Raw genomic sequence first — 21,593 nt, forward strand, 5'->3', positions numbered from 1 at the left:
AATCCCCTGACAGGAATCCAGGATCCCGGGTAGTTTAACCCCAGGGATCTGAAGAAAGAAAACACATCCTGCGGGACGAGAGGACCAGAGAACCAGGCGGGGAACTGGATGACGAGGCAGACGGACGAGGCAGATGGATAGGAACACATACATGAACTGATAAAAAACACAATTTTGAACATTCTCACTGTAGGACAATTTTCATTACATTTGAGCTGTTAGGAGTATCTGGGGACGGGAACGGTGAAAGACTGACCGATTAAAATACCCCCACATACTATGATGTATAACATGTTATATCCTCCTACTCGTTTTCTTGTTGGGATATAACCATATTAGGGTTGTTCATAATTTCTTTGATCTACTGGTTACACTGCGAGTTCCCTGGACAGAGGTGTAATACTACATATTAATTTTTATATTAATCTTTATACTGTTCTACTCGTCACTCATATTACTTTTTACATTATCCTACTGGTTACAATCATGGTTGTGGTTCTATTCCTCCTGACTGTCTATGCGCTGCTACAGATAGGTCAACACACCGCACTATTCGATCCATGCACTAACTCCACTAATACTTCCCGAAACACTGAATAGCATCAGGTATTTTGGTTCTGCTACACTGGAAAAATTGATGACGATTTGAACGATCACTAACTTTTCACAAACTTTTGATTAGCTTTGAACACATGTTTACTGTTTGACTGCTCACGCACTTTTACTTATATTTTTGATACATATAACCTTTGTCATGGTTTTCTTTGGGTGTTCGACTCTAGTAGAGTACAAAAGGGGGAGTTGTGGAATTATATAAGGTTACCTACGCAGTGACATGATACAGAGCACATATTTACTCGTTATATATGCTTACACTCAGAGAAAAAGGGAGGTTTTCACTCTCTGCACACACACACATACACCCTTACAGGGAGTTAGGGAGGATGTTATCCGTCATTCCTGGAACCCTTTTGATGCGGTGAAGGCCGAAGCACTGGGAGGCATCGGACGTAAGATACATCATCCAACATAGGAGGGATACAGAGTGTTTCACAGAAATATTTTAGACCAATTATTATAATTGGTAGGTGGGAATAAAAGGGCAACATGTCCCAATATGGTAATACCAACGAAGGTCTTGAAAAACTGTTTATCTATTGTGCAAATGTACCTCCACTTTTCAATAAAACAAGCCTGTGTCCAGTGAGGGGCAGAACACTTGTGGAGGAGAGTGAAGCAGACTGAAAGGCCTGTGTTCACTGAGTGTTCTCCCTTTGCAAAGGAGAAACTACAAACCAAGTGTATTGTCTTTCACTCAATGTTCTGATTACTGAAGACGGAGTCTGACAATCTGGGGTGACCAGGGAAGGTCACGACACCACCCTGCATGTCATTGGTAACACGTCCTCATGAAACCAACTCATGGAACATACAGATGTATTTCCATCATGTTGTTTGTGCTGACTGATCGAGTGATCATATTGGTGACTACAATGTGTGTTACAAAATAAATTCTGTATGAGAGTTGAGAGACAGATTAAAATTAGAAAGGTCATCAAATTATAACCTAATCATTTTGATAAATATTCTCCTCTTCTCCATAGATATCCAGATAGATCGTCGTCCGGATGCACTTCGGATGTATGTGCGTAAGTCTCCCTGAAACTACTGGTTGCTTCTTCTTTTGCAGCAGCGAGGTCAAACCTCCCTTCCTCTTCTGCTTCGATGTCCTCGACAGTAACATAAATGTGCTCGCTATTTTCTTCATTTCCCCCTTCTTCACAGTCCCGGTAATGATTCTCGTTTTCACACATTTCTTCTGTCACACATTTTGACTGCTCTTGCCTCATCATGGTGCTCTTCCGCTCAAAGTTTTCATACAGCTGCTCCTCCTCCACACTGTTGACTGCGTAAATGACATTCACTGCAACACAAAGACAATAATATCATGTATGAGCAATATGAAATACTTTCTTATACATCAATTGATTATTAAATTCAATGTAGTCTCTGTCATTAAGCACAGACTTCAATCTTTTGGGCACGTCTTCTCCGGTGAACCAGACAGACCACAACCAAGGCTAGCAAAGCCAGCAGCAGTAGAGGCGCAGTGATCAAAGAGATGAACCTCACCAGTGGAGCTAAAAGAAAGAAACAACTACTCAAGAAATATTCAACAAAAGGAGGACCTCAATGGGGAAAATGGAGAAGCTGAAATTTGAAGTAATAGTTGGGAAAAGCAGGCCTAATACAGCACTTCCATTAAAATATATGTATTTAATGTTATACTTGAAATTCTCTTCTTACCTTTAATGCTGAGACTCATCACTGTGGTCATATTAGAAGTGAATTTCCTTGAGGACAGGGTGACTTCATACACACAGCTGTAGCTGCCGTGGTGCTTATAATCAGCGACGGGGGAAACCAAAGGAGGCAGAGTTGTTGACTGCTGGCTTGGTGTCTAAGATGTTGGAGCCAGAGTAGGTGAGAGAGAAAATTCCTCCAGGATAATGGGAGGAAATGGAGCAGGTAAAGGTAAAGCTGTATCCCTCTGTGACATCTGCACCATCAGTACCCTGGACGAGCCCTTGGCTGAGAGTCATCAGGGAGATGGTGGGTTGCTGAAGAGGTACTGGGTAAAAGAGAGAAAGCCTAGAGTCAATGTAGATAACACTAAGATGGATCTCTGTGATGGACTGGACTGTATGTTGAAGAAGATTCTCAGTCATCCAGGTCATTTCCATTCAAGATCTTGAAGCGAGGCATCTGGACTTGTAGAGTCCAACTTGTAGATCTCTCTAGGAGATATTTAGGGCTATTGTCATGTGAGATTCACACACATCCACCCACTGAGGTCCTCAACCACACACAAACCTGTTTCCCCACCAATCAGTAAGAGCTGATAAGGTTGCTTGGAGGAGCAGTGGAAAGTCTTTTCTACAAGTCCAGTTGCCATCCTGCAAGCTCTTAAACTAATCTTTAACCTTTACACAACATCATGGCTTACTAACATCTGACTTTTAACTTGCTGTCAATTCATAAGGTTTTTCCTCACCAGTAACTGAGAGGCTGACAGAGTCACTCTGCGGGGAGCTGAACTCTCAGCCTGAAACACTTGTCTGATACAGACACCGGTACGATCCCTCATTACCAAAGTTGACACTGAGGATGTTAAAGGTAGCAGAGTTTGTACTTGATGTTTGATCCTGTCTGAATGATCCTGAGGTCTGCTGCAGAGTGAAGGTTCCTCCTAGATGTGGAGTTGACACTGAACATGCGATGTCAACCTTCTGACCCCAAGTAACCTCACCAGAAGGACTCGTAGAGATGCCAGGTGTTGGAAGGATTACTAAAAAAATGACAATATAGAAGCTAAAATGTATTTCTGTTTCAATATAGGTTAATCTCCCTCTCACTCTGTGGGGAGCTGAACTCTCGGTCTGATACTGACACCGGTACGATCCCTCATTATCAAAGTTGACACTGAGGATGTTAAAGGTAGCAGAGTTTGTACTTGATGTTTGGGTCTGTCTGAATGATTCTGAGGTCTGCTGCAGAACAAATGCACCTAAAGGCTGAGTTAAGATTGTACAAGTGATGCCAACAGTCTGACCCAACAGGATTCACATAGATGCTGGGCTTTGGGAGAGTCGCTGAAATGGTAGAAGAACATCAGACGTGTTTTCCCCTTTTGTTCAAATGAGTGTCAGATTTTGTACACAAGCTGCAAAAGGTGACATGAATTTACTGAATGATGAAGGAAGACTTCTCACCTGAACAGACGACACCAGCGTCCTCACTATGTTCACAATTGTTTGTTCTAAGCCCATGATGTAAACACTCGTTAGAGAACTTTCATTTCCTGACATCCTACATCATCGAGCCAGATTTGTCCCCTTTCTGCGGCAGAAGTGGGCAGACACAGTGGCCTGTAATGCTGTCCCACAGCCAAACTGTCGGCACACTATGTGAGCGTCATTCAAGTCCCAGCCATCATCACAGACTGTTCCCCAGGAGCCATTGTGATAGACTTCAACTCTTCCAGAGCACCGAATAGACGGTGGGCGGAGTACTGGGCTGATTGGTCTCTGTTCCTCATTTACATTAAGTTCCCCGCCTATTTAAGGACCTCTCTTACCTGCCTTCCTCGTCGGTTTTTCAGCTCACATCGTGGTAATCAGATCGATCTCCTTCCTGAACCTTTAATTCTCCAACCGCTCGTACTTATCCTTTTTTCCTTCCGCCTCCTAGGAGTCTCTGCCTTGGTCCCGTCCAATCTCCCGCTGCAGTCTCCAGAGCGCCTTTAAGGATTCCCACCGTCGTGGACTTTTTGTTTCCCTCAAAAACTTTCGCCCTCGTGGTTGTTTTTTCGTTTACTCCAGAGAGACCTTTTCGCCCTAGTGGTTGTTATTTGTTCTGTGAATAAACCTGAACACATTTTGAGACCAGCATTTGGATCCTGAGTTTATTGTCTCATAACAAAATTATCATATTTTGGATACTAGCAACTGACATCTCAGGTACTAGATGCAGACTAAACTCTACATTGGCTAACTAGACCATCTAATGGTTCAAAGTGGTATGCTAATTCAGTTCTTTTACTTAAATTCATGCAGAAAGCTCCATACGTATTAAGAAGACCAAAAGTGTTCAATTATTCCTTTGTTACCTGAACAGGTGACACTGGCGTCCTCACTGTGATCACAGTTGTGATTTTCAAACCCACTGTGTCGACACTCAGTTAAAGAATTTTCATTTCCTGAACAGGCCACATCATCAAACCAGATTTGTCCGATTCCTTTACCAAAAGAGGCTGAATGAGGGGCACTGAGTGCTGTCCCACAGTCCAGCTGTCTGCAGACCACCTGAGCATCATTCAAGTCCCAGTCATCATCACAAACTGTTCCCCACCTTGTGCTGTAGAAGACCTTGAGAGAGTTGATCCAGATCCAGCTAATCTGATGTCACCTTCCAGAGCTACAAGGTAGACAAACTAGTATTATCATTATTTATTTTTTAAAATTTAAATTATGCATAAAACATGAAAATAAACTGACCTGCAGCAGGGGGCTGTGAGGCCAAGAAAAAGGAGACTGCAGAAAATGAAAACAAGACATTAAAAATAAAAAAAAAAGAATGTAAAAGATACTGTACATAGACTTTCTATTTATAGATGTTGTATTATATAACTAACAAAGAAAAAGAAAATTACAGAAAATTGTCTTACCCAAGGTGAGAAGCTGTAGGGTTATCTCCTTTCTGCCAGCCATGGCTGTCAAACGGAATGCTCTAATAAGACACACAACTGAACTAAAAGCTTCAGGTTCAGAAAACACACAGCACTTCCTCTTCATGTTTCTAGTGGTTTTTATATGAATCAGTACCTTAAACTGGAGAGTTCTGGGCAGACAGTGAAACCTGTGCTTGCTGCAATTAAAACACAGAATCATGTAGTTGTTTCCTGTCGAAGCCTCTGTTGATGCTACCTGTGTGTTTGTGAAGTTACTGATAATCCCAACTAAATTAAAGCTGTTTTTTGTTACAGATGCATCTTGTGCTGTCACCCAAGATTCATCTGTAACAAAAAACAGCCACAGTGTGAGGCTTCAACAGGAAACGACTACCGGTAAATGATTCTGTGTTTTAACTGCAGCAAGCACAGGTTTTATGTCACCAGACATTGTTGTCCATGATATAAACTTCTGACCACAACTACACATTCATCTTCTTTATCTAGGTATTTAGATATTTATTATATATTTCGATTTCATATTACAGTTTATCTTTGATTTCAATTTGTCTGTAACAAAAAAGTGGCGCCCTCTGGCCGCGACGGAGGGAGTGACGTCGTCTGGGGCCCGCTCTCTGGCCGCGACAGGGGGAGCTGGAGAGGATGACGACATCTGGAGCCCGCCCTCGGGCGGCACCAGAGAGGATGACGACATCTGGAGCCGCCCTCAGGCGGCGCCTTAAGTGATGACGACATCTGGAGCCCACCTTCGGACGGCGCCTGAAGTGATGACAACATCTGGAGCCCACCCTCGGACGGCGCCTGAAGTGATGACGACATCTGGAGCCCACCCTCGGACGTGCCTGAAGTGATGACGACATCTGGAGCCCGCCCTCGGACGGCGCCTGAAGTGATGATGTCATCTTTGTTGGCAGCTGGTAGGTTTCGGGAACATTGGCTGGAGATGGAGCATGAGCCGATGCAGTTGGTTCCAGAAAACCCCCAGATGAGACGTGGGCTGGTTGGGGGAACCAGGAGGGCAGAAAAGAGGCCACAGGAGCAGTGAGCTCATCCATCTCCTGGAAAGGCCTTAGAAAATGGAGGTGGAGCCAAGGCTCAGCCTTTAGCGCTTGGATCATCCCTGTTCTGAGTACCTCTTTCCAGTTCCACATCTCCCCCAGCTGCTTGAGCAGGACAACCCTGCGGTTAACCAATCGCCACATCTCCTGCAGATGTTTTACCACTCGGTGGTCTCCAGCGTCATCTTCTACGCTGTAGTGTGCTGGGGCAGCAGGATGAAGACGGCCGACACCAACAGACTCAACAAGCTCATTAGGAAGGCTGGCTCGGTATTGGGAGTGGAGCTGGAGTCTGTGGTGGAGGTGACGGAGAGGAGGATACTGAGGAAACTCCTCAGTATTCGTAACAACATGTCTCACCCCCTGCACGACACACTGCTGTCCTACAGGAGCACATTCAGCGGTAGACTGAGACTACCGAGGAGCAGCACAGAACGCCACAGGAGGTCCTTCTTGCCAGTGGCCATCAGACTGTTAAACTCCTCCCCTTTCTGTAGGGAGAAGCACTAGATAATCATGTCAGGCATCACTGTCATTCCCTCCACTTGTCTATATTTATGCTTACTTAGCACCTTACATCTCCATATTGTATCCATGTATCATATATTGTGCTCATACTGCGTACTGTACTCTTATTTTTTGGATTATAGTGAACTTATACTCTTATACCTCTGTACTTAACTGCATGTAATGTAACTTGATACCTTCTGGCACAAGAATTTCCTTCGGGATTAATAAAGTTTTATCTTATCTTATCTTATCTTATCCTCGTGGTCTGTGGGAGGTGACGGCAGGTTGTCCACCAGGTCTAACTCAGCCTGAACAGTTTCCCAAAGCCGGTAGACCTTCCTCCAGAGGTGCACCATCTTAAGTGGTGTCTCCAGAAGGCTTTGGCTTGAAGCAGCTGCTCCGACCGCTTCCTTGTCCGCTGTGTCTAATTAAGGCTAGTTCGTAATGTCAGGGTTCATCAGGAGGAGGACACAAATGCAGAGGCATGGAGCGGTTAAGGTTAACAAAAGGCTCCTTTATTCAAAGCCAGGAGGGCAAAACCATACAAAAACCAAAAATCACACTTTGAGTGGCAAAACTAGATTAAGGCAAAAGGCACGTGGCGTAAAAAGGCAAGAACAAAAAACATGGCATTAACAAGGCTAATACCTGGAGTCCCCCGAGGTCAGGCAGAGATGCACGGTAGGCGAGGAACAAGGGCATGGCATGGCACACATTAGGGCAGGGCAGGTGATCACACAAGGAGGGAAAACACGGAAGTAAAACACAAGACAATGCACGAGGGAATGACTTTCAAAATAAAACAGGAAACACAAGACAAGACTAGACAAGAACTAAACACAGATTAAAATAAAAACCCAAAACAAGGAAACAAAACCATAATAAACACCAGGTCGTGACAGGGACCCAGTTTCAAATGTTAATCCCAAAAGGCCGGATGAAACGTGCACATGAAACGCCCATACGATAAAAACCTTAGCAGATACACCTGCGCTGGTCTCCGTGTAGACAGGAAGTTACCTCTTGTGTTTTTGATGAAGACTGTCACAATGGAGTTTGACCTTCAGGTCTGTTAGACATTGTCCTACAAGACACTTGCATGACACTTTTTGTCATGATTCTTATGCCCCCCTTGACCTTTGACCTTGAGAAAGCTTCACTTCAAGTGAACATTTGTACCAAACTTGGAAGTAATTTCACTGAGATGGTCTTAACATTCTATAGGAACTAAATATATGTACAAAAAGTCACCAAAGTCAAACGGATCCATAGACACTGGTTATCAGATCAGATCTGCTTTTATGTGGCACCAATCCATTTTCGTCAAGGAGCCACAGTAATAAACTGGTGCCAAAACCAGAACTCAGCAGTCACTACATAATGCTACTATTGGTCCAGATCAGTTACTAAATGACTATTATACTCTGCTATTAGAAGCCAAAATGAAGGATAGGACATGTCCTCATGCTGTCCATATATGTCCACATCTTGTTTGTCTGAATAAGTTTACATTTTCATAGTCATTTAATCATCATTCCTCTACTGTGTTTATTTCTTGATTGGTTGTCAAGTTCTTAAAATCATATCACTGGCACCTTCCTCTTCCTCATCTACTCCACCTGCTTTCTCTTTGAGGTCATTCATGTCCACACAATCAACATTCACACTGTCCTCGTCATCGTCCTCATTGTCTTCATAAGGGTTTGTGACTCTGAAGGCCACTGAAACACAACAGAATAAAATTTAAAGAACAACTTGTTTAAAATTGCAAATTAAATGCTCTGATGTGTACAGACTTTGAGCTAGGACTCTGGCTACAGTCTCCGTGGCTCGCATTCTTCTCTTCCAGTTCAACAACAAGAATAGCAAGAACAGCAACAGGATTCCAGAAATGACTGAAGAGACCAGCGGCAACAGAGACACAGAAAGAGACAACATCTGATCAGTACATACTGCTAGTTTCAAGAACTGTCTCTTTACTAATAGTAATGTTTGCAAGAACATCACTTTCAGCAGAAGATTAATGTTTCCACCCAAAAGTTGAGTTGAAACTGAACAGTTGATTCTGATGTACTGACCCCAGGTAATCTTACTGGCAGGATTGATTGAGATGCTGGACAGTGGAAGACCTATTGTAAAAGCAGCACAACAATACTGGTTAGCTGTGTTGTTGATTTGCTGACTTTAATTACTTATGAAAGCCATGTTCACTCATGTTTTGCTTTCACTCCCAAGAAAAACACGATTTTCAGAACCCTCAAAAAATCATCATTAACACAAATTTGTAAATGTTGTATGTGTATCTTAATGTGTATGTACCTTAAATCGTACATGCATCGTGTCTTAATAATGAGGTTTTCCTACCTGAACAGATGACACCAGCGTCCTGATTGGTGTCCACAGTCGTGTTGTCCAAAACTTCTGTGTTGACATGCAGTTAGTGAATTTTCATTTCCTGAACAGTCCACATCATCAAGCCAGATTATTTCAGGTTCCTTGACCAAATAGGCTAAAGAAGGGGCACCGAGTGCTGTCCCCCACAGCCCAACTGTCTGCACACCACCTGAGCATCATTCAAGTCCCAGCCATCATCACAGACTGTTCCCCAGGAGCCACTGTGGAAGATTTCAACTCTTCCAGAGCACAGAGTAGATCCAGATCCAGCTAATCCGATTTCACCTTCCAGAACTACAAGGCATTCAACTACATTTTAATATTTTGCTTAAAACAAAAAAACTCATGTTTAACACATGAGAACACTCAAAAAGGACATGTTAGATTTAAAAAGCAGAAATATATTTGTATAAAATAAATGAATTGTGTTTACTATATGACAGATTTGTGTTCCTTGGACATGAATAAAAGCAAATTCAGGTTAATTAATGATGCTTATGTCCGTCCAATGAGAAGGAGATTTATTGATTCAATGACTTTTCCACCGTTTGTAACTGCGCCCACTGGATGCAGATAAGGTTTAGACTGACAATTATTTAATATTTAACATGAATTACATCAAGATTTGTGGGATTTACCTATATTTTGGCAAATAGCTTTTATCATTGGCAGGTCATTTATTTTGTCTTAATGTTTTTTTTCTCACCAGAAGGTACAAATTGCTACAGTTTGAAAAGGCTTAATTCATCTTTATATGTTAATTGTCCTTCTAGTGCTGATTATAGTACTGATTTCCTGTGAACTTTTAGTTGGATGGAACATCCTGGCTAAATTGGTGACTGTGAATATTATCAGAACGGGGTCTCTTCTTTCAGTTTGACAGACAACATACAAGACAAGCATGCATCCTGAAGTCTCTGAAAGAACACCTGGTCAGGTATTTGCATAAGGCGCCAGTTTTTACAAAGTTAATCAGTATTCCTTTCTTCCTGAAACTTTGTAGCATTGCCACTTCACCAGAAGGTTTTGAGGTTTTGAACCTGCTGGTGAGCTGGAGCCTTGCTATGTGGAGTTTCTCCCTGTGCCTGTGTGGGTTTTGGCTACTGGCCTCTTCCCTTACCTCTGATGTCCTAACACATCATTTATTGTATATTTTTACTCCAAAATACACAGACCCAGAGACCAAGACTGCCTTGGACCAAACAGCATGGAGTGCAACAGGGAGTGCATGTCAGACAGAAGGAGAGTGTAGAGCCCACAGATGACTGAGGTTGAAGGTGTGGTGGTACTTAATTTGTGGTGTACCCTGGTCACTTCTAGACGTTTATTTGGACTACACAGACTTACTGTTTGGACTGATATAGTCTTGAGTTTCCTACTACTTCTACTACTACTACTACTACTAATATGTGTATGTGTACCTTAACATGTGACTTCTCAAAGTTATACGTCTCTTTTCCATATTTATGATATCGTGTCCTCATAATGAAGTTTTTCATACCTGAACAGATGACCCGGTGTCCTCATTGTGTCCACAGTTTGTTTTCTCCAAACCTTTTGTGTTGACATGTAGTTAGTGAATTTTCATTTCCTGAACAGTCCACATCATCAAGCCAGATTATTCCAGTTCCTCGACCAAACACGGTTGAAGAAGGGGCACCGAGTGCTGTCCCACAGCCCAACTGTCTGCAGACCACCTGAGCATCATTCAAGTCCCAGCCATCATCACAGACTGTTCCCCAGGAGCCACTGTGGGAGATTTCAACTCTTCCAGAGCACCGAGTAGATCCAGATCCAGCTAATCTGATTTCACCTTCCAGACCTACAAGACATTCAACTATATTTTAATATTTGCTTGAAACAAAAAAACTCATGTTTAACAGATGAGAACACTCAATAAGGACACGTTAGATTTAAAAAGTAGAAATATATTTGTATAAAATAAATGAATTGTGTTTACTATATGACTGATTTGTGTTCCATTAATCAAAGTAAATTCAGCTTAATCAATGATGCTTATGTCCGTCCAATGAGAAGGAGATTTATTGATTCAACGACTTTTCCACTGTTTGTAACTGCGCCCACAGGATGCAGATAAGGTTTAGATGAACAATTATTTAATATTTAACATGAATTACATCAAGATTTGTGGGTTTTACCTATATTTTGGCCAATAGCTTTTATTATTGGCAGGTCATTTATTTTGTCTTTATTTTGTTTTTCTTACCAAATTGCTACAGTATGAAAAGGCTTAATTCATCTTTATATGTTAACTGTCCTTCTGGTGCTGATGATACTGATTTCCTGTGAACTTTGGTTGGATGGAACATCTTGGCTAAATTGGTGACTGTGAACATTATCAGAATGGGGTCTCTTCTTTCAGTTTGACAGACAACATACAAGACAAGCATGCATCCTGAAGTCTCTGAAAGAATACCTGGTCAGGTATTTGCATAAGGCGCCAGTTTTTACAAAGTTAATCAGTATTCCTTTCTTCCTGAAACTTTGTAGCATTGCCACTTCACCAGAAGGTTTTGAGGTTTTGAACCTGCTGGTGAGCTGGAGCCTTTCTGTGTGGAGTTTCTTCATGTGCCTGTGTGGTTTTTGGCTGCTGGCCTCTTCCCTTACCTCTGATCTCCTAACACATCATTTATTGTATATTTTTACTCCAAAATACACAGACCAAGAGACCAAGACTGCCCTGCCACAGATGACTGAGGTTGAAGGTGTGGTGGTACTTAATTTGTGGTGTACCCTGGTCACTTCTAGACTTTTATTTGGACTACACAGACTTACTGTTTGGACTGATATAGTCTTGAGTTTCCTACTACTTCTACTACTACTACTACTACTACTACTAAAATGTATATGTGTATCTTAACATGTGACTTCTCAAAGTTATACGTCACTTTGCCATATTTATGATATCGTTTTCTCATAATGAAGTTTTTCATACCTGAACAGATGACCCCAGCGTCCTCTTTGTGTCCACAGTCGTGTTCTCCAAAACTTTTGTGTTGACATGCAGTTAGTGAATTTTCATTTCCTGAACAGTCCACATCATCAAGCCAGATTATTCCAGTTCCTTGACCAAACACGGTTGAAGAAGGGGCACCGAGTGCTGTCCCACAGCCCAACTGTCTGCACACCACCTGAGCATCATTCAAGTCCCAGCCATCATCACAGACTGTTCCCCAGGAGCCACTGTGGAAGATTTCAAGTCTTCCAGAGCACTGAGTAGATCCAGATCCAGCTAATCTGATGTCACCTTCCAAACCTACAAAAATTCAAACTATATTTTAATATTTTCCTTAAAACAAAATACCATTTATGTTTAACCTGACTTACAGGAGTAATGAAATGTAAATGTTCCACAGGAATCTGTGGAACATGAGATATTGTATATTGTCATGAATGAAAATAATTGTATTTCAGATGACACTGTTCTTCTCTTTTGTTCAATGGCAGAAAATAGGGACTCAGGAACTCCACAGTCTTGCAAAGATCTTTTTGACACCTGCGGGGACTGTTCGGCTCTGTACCGAGAGGCGCAGAGTTTTCGCAGTTTTGTTTCGGTGACGAAGGCAGAGCTGTATGCAGCCGCTTCGCCATGCTTAAGCTGGATCCATACTCCACGAGAACAGAGAACCCGCTCCTCGCTGTCGATGTTCCCCCTACAAAATCACATCATTTTTCTCTCGGAGCGCCTGTTCTGCTGCTCTCTCGGACACATGGCCCAGGCAGAACTTTTTCTCTCAGTGGTGTGCGAGAACAATTGTGTGATTGGTCGGAATTTAGTGGGCGTGAAGAACATAGAGAAGTGCAAGAGCTTCTTCGGGTGCAGAACACACAGACAGAAGGAGGAAGTACAGAAAGGATGGACAGTTTAGATGAGCAGCTGGCAAACAGCTCCTGGAAGGAGAAACACGGCGCACAGAGGAGAGTGTCTGTCCAAAAGGTGGCGATAAAAATTAATCCCAGTATTGATCACGGCGTTACAGTGGCTCGACACGCACATTAAACATCAGGAGACGGGATGTATTATTGCAGACAGTCATCCACACGTTCACAGAATTACACTCACACAGACCAGAGGTCTGCTACAGTCAGCTACACTGATCTTCTATCTATTGTCATGCTATACGCCTTCTTCCCTGAGCACTATCAGCTCGTTAGGCCAGGTAACCACGACTGTGCGCACAATTTACAATACAATTGCATTGTCAAGCTTTTGTGTGTGATGTGTGCTGCGTGGGCGGGTCATATACACACACTTCTTGTGGAGTATGGTACCTCTGTGCCAAAACAAACTTTTTTTTAACTCTTGGAGCGAGGAGCATGGAACAAGCTTTACTGTGTTTTGAAAGGGGAGGGGCTCAGTCTGTCAAAGGGGCTTCTTGTGCCACCCGGATTAACTTCCCTCCATGCAGTTTTCCCTGGACATACTTTCCTCTTACACACGAAAACGGCGCTACAGTCAAATTATGTCATATTCCACATTAAAATGTAAATTCCGTTTTAATCAGCCAATTCTGTAATTCCGCAGGAAATCATAGGGCCCTACACCACTTCTTGATAACGTCTCACTCTTCTTAGATCAATGTGGCCATTCACCAACCATCCAGACCACCCAGTGTAGCATGGCATTCATCAGTAAACAGAACAGTTTGAAAATCAGTGTTCATGTACTTCTGAACCCACTCCAAACATGTCTGTTCAGTTCTGCTCAGTGGCTTATTAATATTTGCTCTTTTAATGCTACTAATTTGACAGACATTGCTCAATACACCTTTATAAGATTGAATTCCCCGCTCTGAATGACACACTAATTCTTTCACAGTATGATGATCTCTTCAGTTTCATATTAAATGGTTTTACACCTGGATCAAAAACATTTCACTATTTCATGTTATTTAGCCAGAAGGTCTTCCTTTCTCACACTTTGGCATTAGAAGTGTGACTTGCTTAATAATGTGGAACTACCTCCTCAAAGGTCGGGTAGGAGAATGTTAGTCAGTTATGTAAATTAAATTAGTAAATATGCACCATCAGTGAGAGGGCTTTTTTAGGTGTGTATATGTGTATGTGTTGACACCAAGACAATCAATAAATGGTCTACATGGTTGTGCTTCATTGCTAAAATAGGGGTGAGTTTCTTCGATTGAATGGAATCACTGGCACTTCCCATTTCAGTAACTAAAGGCGAAGAGTTCTGCGTTGCTGCAGAGGTATAATAGTTGACAATTCCATGTTCTTTTAACATGATGAGTTAAACTCAGCAGAAGGAAGTTTAAACAGCAAATACCAAATTGAGCTTACTTTAATTTTGAAGGCAGAAACTTAACTTAAATTTAAGTTAAACCACATGAACTACACTCAACAAAAATATAAACGCAACACTTTTGTTTTTTGCTCCCATGTTTCATGAGATGGACTTGAAGATCTAAACTTAAACCGAGATTCATCCGTGAAGAGAACACCTCTCCAACGTGCTAGACGCCATCGAATGTGAGCATTTGCCCACTCAAGTCTGTTACGGCGACGATCTGGAGTCAGGTTAAGACCCCGATGAGGACGACGAGCATGCAGTTGAGCGTCCCTGAGACGGTTTCTGACAGTTGTGCAGAATTGTTGGTTATGCAAACCAATTGTTTCAGCAGCTGTCTGAGTGGCTGGTCCTCAGACGATCTCGGAGGTGAACCTGCTGGATGTGGAGGTCCTGGGCTGGTGTGTGGTTACTCGTGGTCTGCGGTTGTGAGGCGGTTGGATGTACGGCCATATTCTCTGAAACGCCTTTGGAGACGGCTTATGGTGGAGAAATGAACATTCAATGCACGAGCAACAGATCTGGTTGACATTCCTGCTGTCAGCATGCCAATTGCACGCTCCCTCAATGCTTGTGGCATCTGTGGCATTTTGCTGTGAGACAAAACTGCACATTTCAGGGTGGCCTTTTTATTGTGGGCAGTTTGAGGTACACCTGTGCACTAATCATGATGTCAGATCAGCATCTTGATGTGGCACACCTGTGAGGTGGGATGGATTATCTCAGCAAAGCAGAAGTGCTCACTATCACACATTTAGACAGATTGTGATCATGTTTGAGAGGAATGGTAATATTGTGTATCTGGAATGAAGTTTAGATCTTCAAGTCCATCTCATGAAACATGGGAGCAAAAACAAAAGTGTTGCGTTTATATTTTTGTTGAGTGTATTTTTTACAGTGAGTTACCCTGCCAAAAAAAATGATTACCGCCCTTAAGTGTGGTCTCAACTTTACTGAAGTCATGCTTAACTGCAGTGGCAGCTGGTGGTAAAATTGATTGGGTGGTCTAAGTATTGGCCATAGAATGGCTAGTTAAACATTAAACATTCTCATTCACTGCTTCTCTCCCTTTGTCGCATGCACACGCTAACACACCCACACACACACACACTAACACACACACACCCCGTTTGACAAACTTTCCTGGTAGAGTGGAACTGAACTCTTATCATGCAGCTACACTGGACCCTCGAATTAAACAATGAACAACAGCACAACTGGCATTACAGAGGCCAGACAGGATGGCTGCTGTCCTTTAAACAGTTAATAAACTGGGGCCTACCTGTATTCAAAAGAAGCTCACTCCGGCAAAGATGTTAATGTCCGTGTCATTAAAGTCTGGTTGTTCTGATGAACTCCGGCTCGATAGAGAGCATACGTCACGGCGTTTAGTCCGCCCTGTCCCATTTTACTTCGTAGAACATGTAACTTTTCCTCATTCGTTTTAGCGCCCGCCATTTTTCCTCTCTTTCACCTTCCTTCAACCTTCTTCTTCTTGCGGTGTGGATTAATAAAAATCAGCCCGTGAAAGGACACCACTGTCAATCATTTGCCCCGGTGCCAGCCTGCTGCTGATTGGTCAGAACCAATCGGCCTATTGGCTAAATGAAGTTTGCACCAAACCGTCAGTAAATGGTGAGGGCGGGGGGATCATGACAACCCGTCATATCATTCACACCCGGAAAATAAGTAAGAGGAGATTTAATGTGCTCGAAATGCATTAATTAGCGAATCCTGTGTTATTCGTTAAACACTATTTGAGGCTGTTGCCACTTTAATGTTTAGTTTTAGTGAAACCTAAACTTATAACAATCTCTATATAATATTTAGGACAATGATTTTTTATCTTTAGCCCATTTACTCCAGCCGTCACTGCTTAACTGTTATATTTAAGACATTAAACTTCAACCAGTCTCTAGATACTTATCAAAACCCCTTTAAAGAACCAACGCACCTTAAAAATGTAATTTTTCAAATAGAATATATAGGTGGCATCATGAAATCAATGTTCATTAAAATAATTATTTTTAATAAATAAACTGACCTGCAGCAGGTGGAGATGAGGTCAAGAGAAGGCAGACTGCAGGAGATCAAACAGCGTTATTTAATAAGATTTTAAAAAACGTTTTCAAAAAAATATCTAATAATAGTTCAAAGACTTTTTATTCATGGTATGCTGACCTATTAACAACAGAGTAAAGAAAAAACAGTGAAATATCTCTCACCCAGAGTGAAAAACTGCAGGTTTCTCTCTTTTCTGCCAGCCATCACTGTCAGGACTGCTTTCATGAGAACAGACAGAAAAATGAACTAAAATCTTGAGGTTCAGAATCTCGCCCTCCTGAAACACTTCCTCTTTATGTGTCTGGTGGGTTCACCATGAACCAGCTCCTTAAACTGGGCAGGTCTGAGTGCAGATGCATCATGGGAGACAGACATCAGAAGAGACCATTTGGTCTATGATAAGTAGTATAAACTTCCGACCACAACTGCACATGCATTTTTTTTTACGTGAGACTTAAGCACCTAAAGCTTCACAGGACAATGAGATATATCAGCATCCAGCATGTGAACATACATCACAACAACATTACGCATTGTATGCATGACACAGGCAAGTGGACAGACCTGCAGCAAATGAGAAGAAGTCATGAAAGAGGTCAAAAAGGAGACAGTGGTGTCCTCCGAAAACATTTCATTTCTAGAATAGGCCAGATTTGTGCAGTTCCTTGACCAAAAGAGGCTCAATGAGAGGCACTGTCCCACAACACAACTGTCTGCAGACCACCTGAGCATCATTTATGTCCCGGTCATCATCACAGACCATTCCCAGGAGCCCCTGTGGAAGATTTCAACTCTTCCAGAGCGCCTTGTCAGATCCAACTAATCTGGTGTCACCTTCCAGACCTATTAGATAGACAAACTAATTTAATATTTTGCTTAAAACTAAATGGGAGGAGACACCGGGGAAAACCCAGGACGCGGTGGAGAGACTATGTCTCTCGGCTGGCCTGGGAACACCTCGGGATTCCAACGGAAGAGCTGGAAGAAGTGTCCAGCAAGAGGGAAGTCTGGGTGTCCCTGCTTAGACTGCTGCCCCCGCGACCCCGGATAAGCGGTGGAAGATGAACGGGATGGGCTTAAAACTAAATGAATTTATGTATCAAACATGGCAGTAAACTGACCTGCAGCAGGTGGAGATGAAGTCAACAGATAAAAGACTACAAGAGATGAAAACATGGCTGATTTAAGTTGAGTTTAAAAATGGTCATGTAATAGATACCTGTTCTTTCTATCTATGAATCCTGTACTATCCATATATAAAAACAACAACAAGATAAAAAATAAACAAAGAAAACATGTCATATCATGTAAATCCTCACACTGCTTCAATTTAACTGGTCAATCTGCTGTTAGATGTGAGGCTACATCCTGTGATGACATAAGGACTACCAACGTATCTGTGAGGTTACTGACAACCCCAACTACATTAAAACAGAACTGACTAATAAGAAAGAACAAGCCGTCTGAGCACCTTTCTTGATAAAGTTCTGCAGCTACATTCAACAACTACAGTCAGTCTGAAAAATGAGAAGTAGTTTCAGAAAGAAGTTCTGCACAAAAAGAAGCTCTGACATGATTTTTTTCAGAACACTGCTGCATCACTGTTGAGCACAACAAATGCAGAAATCATGTCTACGTCTGCTTATTTGTTTAGAGTAGAAATTCTGTGCATCATTTTATAACATCATTATTAGGCCTTTTTAGTGAGTTTAGAGTTAACATGTCAGTCTGAGGTAAACAGCAGGAAATGCAGAATACAACCACAAGCTCTCTGGTGAATTATGAATGCTCATCTTGAAACTCTTTCTCACCCTTATCACCCTAAAGCTGGGGACATGCTACACAATATTTCGACCAATTTACCCACGATTTCCTGTCAGACAAAGTCTGCACCAGTCTGCACTAGTTGAATGTAGCAATATATATATATATATATATATATATATATATATACAGCTATATATACACCTAAGCAGACGACACCAGCATCCTCGTCATGATTACAGTTGTGTTCTCCAAATCCTCTTTGCCCACACCTGGTTAAAGAACTCTCAGGTTCTAAGCAGGCCACATCATCAAACCAGATTGGGTCATGTCCTACACTAAAAGACGCTGAATGAGAGGCACCAAGAGCGTTGTTTAATTCCCAGTCATCATCACAGACTGTCTCTCAGGAGCCACTGGTTTGGATTTAAACTCTTCCAGAGCGCCTAGTAGACCCAAGTCCAGCTAATCTGATCTGACCTACTATGCACGTAAAAAGTATTTTAACATTACATATTGAGATTTCTATCACTGAAACGCGAAAATCTGACTTTTTATATTTTTTATTTATTTGATCTACAAACTTACAGAGTTTACAGTGCATCAGTATCCAACATGTTTCTTAACGAGGAGCTTTGATATACACATACACACAGTTTCTTTTGTTCACTGTCATTGCACAAGCTTTACCCATGAGTCTGTCTTGTGTAATCGGGATTTAACAGTACATAATATAGTACCTCTGCAGACAGAAAAGATCCATGCAGGTACAACTAAACCAATGTCATTAAAAAACAGCCATAAACAAAGCAGTTTAAGACATATTGCAAAATAAAATGACCAAACAAACATTATAGATGAAAAGTGTGCCGAGGAGGCGACCAACACTGAGAAGTATATGCTGCACGCAGGGCATTATGTGTCGCTCCGTTTAGGAGTTTACGATCATCTGGCCAGATTAGGATTGTTCGTTGACAAAATGGGAAAAATGGAGACACTTATTGAGTTAACTTTTGTTTTCTGTTTTCTTTTGTTTCTTTAGGTTTTGGTGAAACAAATCCATTTTGTAATTATCTGCTGTAATTAAGGTTCTAGCCTCATCTGCCTGATAGTATGTGTACACATTGATCTCATGACACTTAAAGACTTCCAACAAACTGATTGTGACCACCCTGCATGTCATTGGTAACACGTCCTCATGAAACCAACTCATGGAACATAACCATGTATTTCCATCATGTTATGTTGGTGCTGACCAATCGAGTGATCATGTTGGTGACTACAATGTGTGTTACATAATAAATTCTGTATGAGAGTTGAGAGACAAAAAAAAAAAATTAGAAAGGTCAACAAATTATAACCTAATCATTTTGATAAATATTCTCCTCTTCTCCATAGATATCCAGATCGTCGTCTGGATGCACTTCGGATGTATGTGCGTCAGTCTCCCTGAAACTACTGGTTGCTTCTTCTCTTGCAGCAGCGAGGTCAAACCTCCCTTCCTCTTCTGCTTCGATGTCCTCGACAGTAACATAAATGTGCTCGCTATTTTCTTCATTTCCCCCTTCTTCACAGCGCCGGTAATGATTCTCGTTTTCACACATTTCTTCTGTCAGACATTTTGACCGCTCTTGCCTCATCATGGTGCTCTTTCCGCTCAAAGTTTTCATACAGTTGCTACTCCTCCTCACTGTTGACTGCGTAAATGACATTCACTGCAACACAAAGACAATAATATCATGTATGAGCAATATGAAATACTTTCTTATACATCAATTGATTATTAAATTCATGTAGTCTCTGTCATTAAGCACAGACTTTAGTTTGGCCTTGGTTTTTGTTGAGAGCTTCAATCTCTTGGGCACGTCTTCTCCGGTGAACCAGACAGACCACAACCAAGGCTAGCAAAACCAGCAGCAGTAGAGGCGCAGTGATCAAAGAGATGAACCTCACCAGTGGAGCTAAAAGAAAGAAACAACTACTCAAGAAATATTCAACAAAAGGAGGACCTCAATGGGGAAATTGGAGAAGCTGAAATTTGAAGTAATTTAGGAAAAGCAGGCCTAATACAGCACTTCCATTAAAATATATGTATTTAATGTTATACTTGAAATTCTCTTCTTACCTTTAATGCTGAGACTCATCACTGCTGTCATATTAGAAGTGAATTTCCTTGAGGACAGGGTGACTTCATACACACAGCTGTAGCTGCCGTGGTGCTTATAATCAGCGACGGGGAAACTAAAGGAGGCCGAGTTGTTGACTGCTGGCTTGGTGTCTGAGATGTTGGAGTCAGAGTAGATGAGAGAGAAAACTCCTCCAGGATAATGGGAGGAAATGGAGCAGGTAAAGGTAAAGCTGTATCCCTCTGTGATATCTGCACCATCAGTACCCTGGACGAGCCCTTGGCTGGGAGTCATTTTCCTAGGTCATATTTGGGCAAAATATTTGGCAAACATAGTATAACAAGAAACATGTTCCTTTACCATCATAAAATATTGTAAATATTTACTATTTATTTAATTATTTTAGTATTTTAAGTAATGTATGGTAAAAAGAAAACCCACAGAAGATCAGAAGATTTCAAAGCAAAGATCTAGGCCCTGTGATGGACTGGCATCCTGTTCATTGATAGACTCCAGGAGATCTTCATCTGTGGTTGTATTTACCCATGAACACTCAGTATAACCAGATGATTCAGATGTTTTAAGATGGAGTTAAAAAAGGGAGGACTTACTTTTGAACAGGATTGTGTTGTTATTGTAGCTTCTCCTTGATTTCCTTGCAGCTTGTGCCCTTTGATGAACATGAATCCCTCTCCTCCATCTCTGCTGATGCTGTCATAGGACACAGAAAAACACACACACAAATAATTTATACCAAAAATGTAAAACACAGCTTGATACATTTAAATGAATTTGAATCTCACCTCATTCCTTGGTGTCACGTGGGGCCTGCAAGTGGTTTTTTAACTGTAATACCTGAAATGTAAGAGAGAAGACTCCTAAATATTAGCAATACCACGAGTTAATCTGGAAAAAACCTTAGTTAGTAGTATCTGAAGCTACTAAGGTTTAGTTAAGCTAGCTTCAGACAGTCACAGACAGTCGCATCTTGTTTTACTTACTCTCCACTTTTGGGCCCTTCTCTGGATTTATCAGGAAGAAGAACCTGTGTGGAAACAAGAATTCTTGTTCAACAATTGCAAATTGATTAGTTGTAAAGG

The 21,593-nt window shown here is 41.7% G+C and overlaps 1 pseudogene; it reads right to left on the reverse strand.

Moving 5' to 3' along the window:
• Nucleotides 1-1,370: 1,370 nt before the first annotated feature.
• LOC114439900 (uncharacterized) lies at nt 1,371-21,325 on the reverse strand (annotated as a pseudogene).
• Nucleotides 21,326-21,593: the final 268 nt, after the last annotated feature.

This window comes from Parambassis ranga, chromosome 8 (assembly GCF_900634625.1).
Source record: "Parambassis ranga chromosome 8, fParRan2.1, whole genome shotgun sequence".
Classification (NCBI taxonomy): domain Eukaryota; kingdom Metazoa; phylum Chordata; class Actinopteri; family Ambassidae; genus Parambassis; species Parambassis ranga.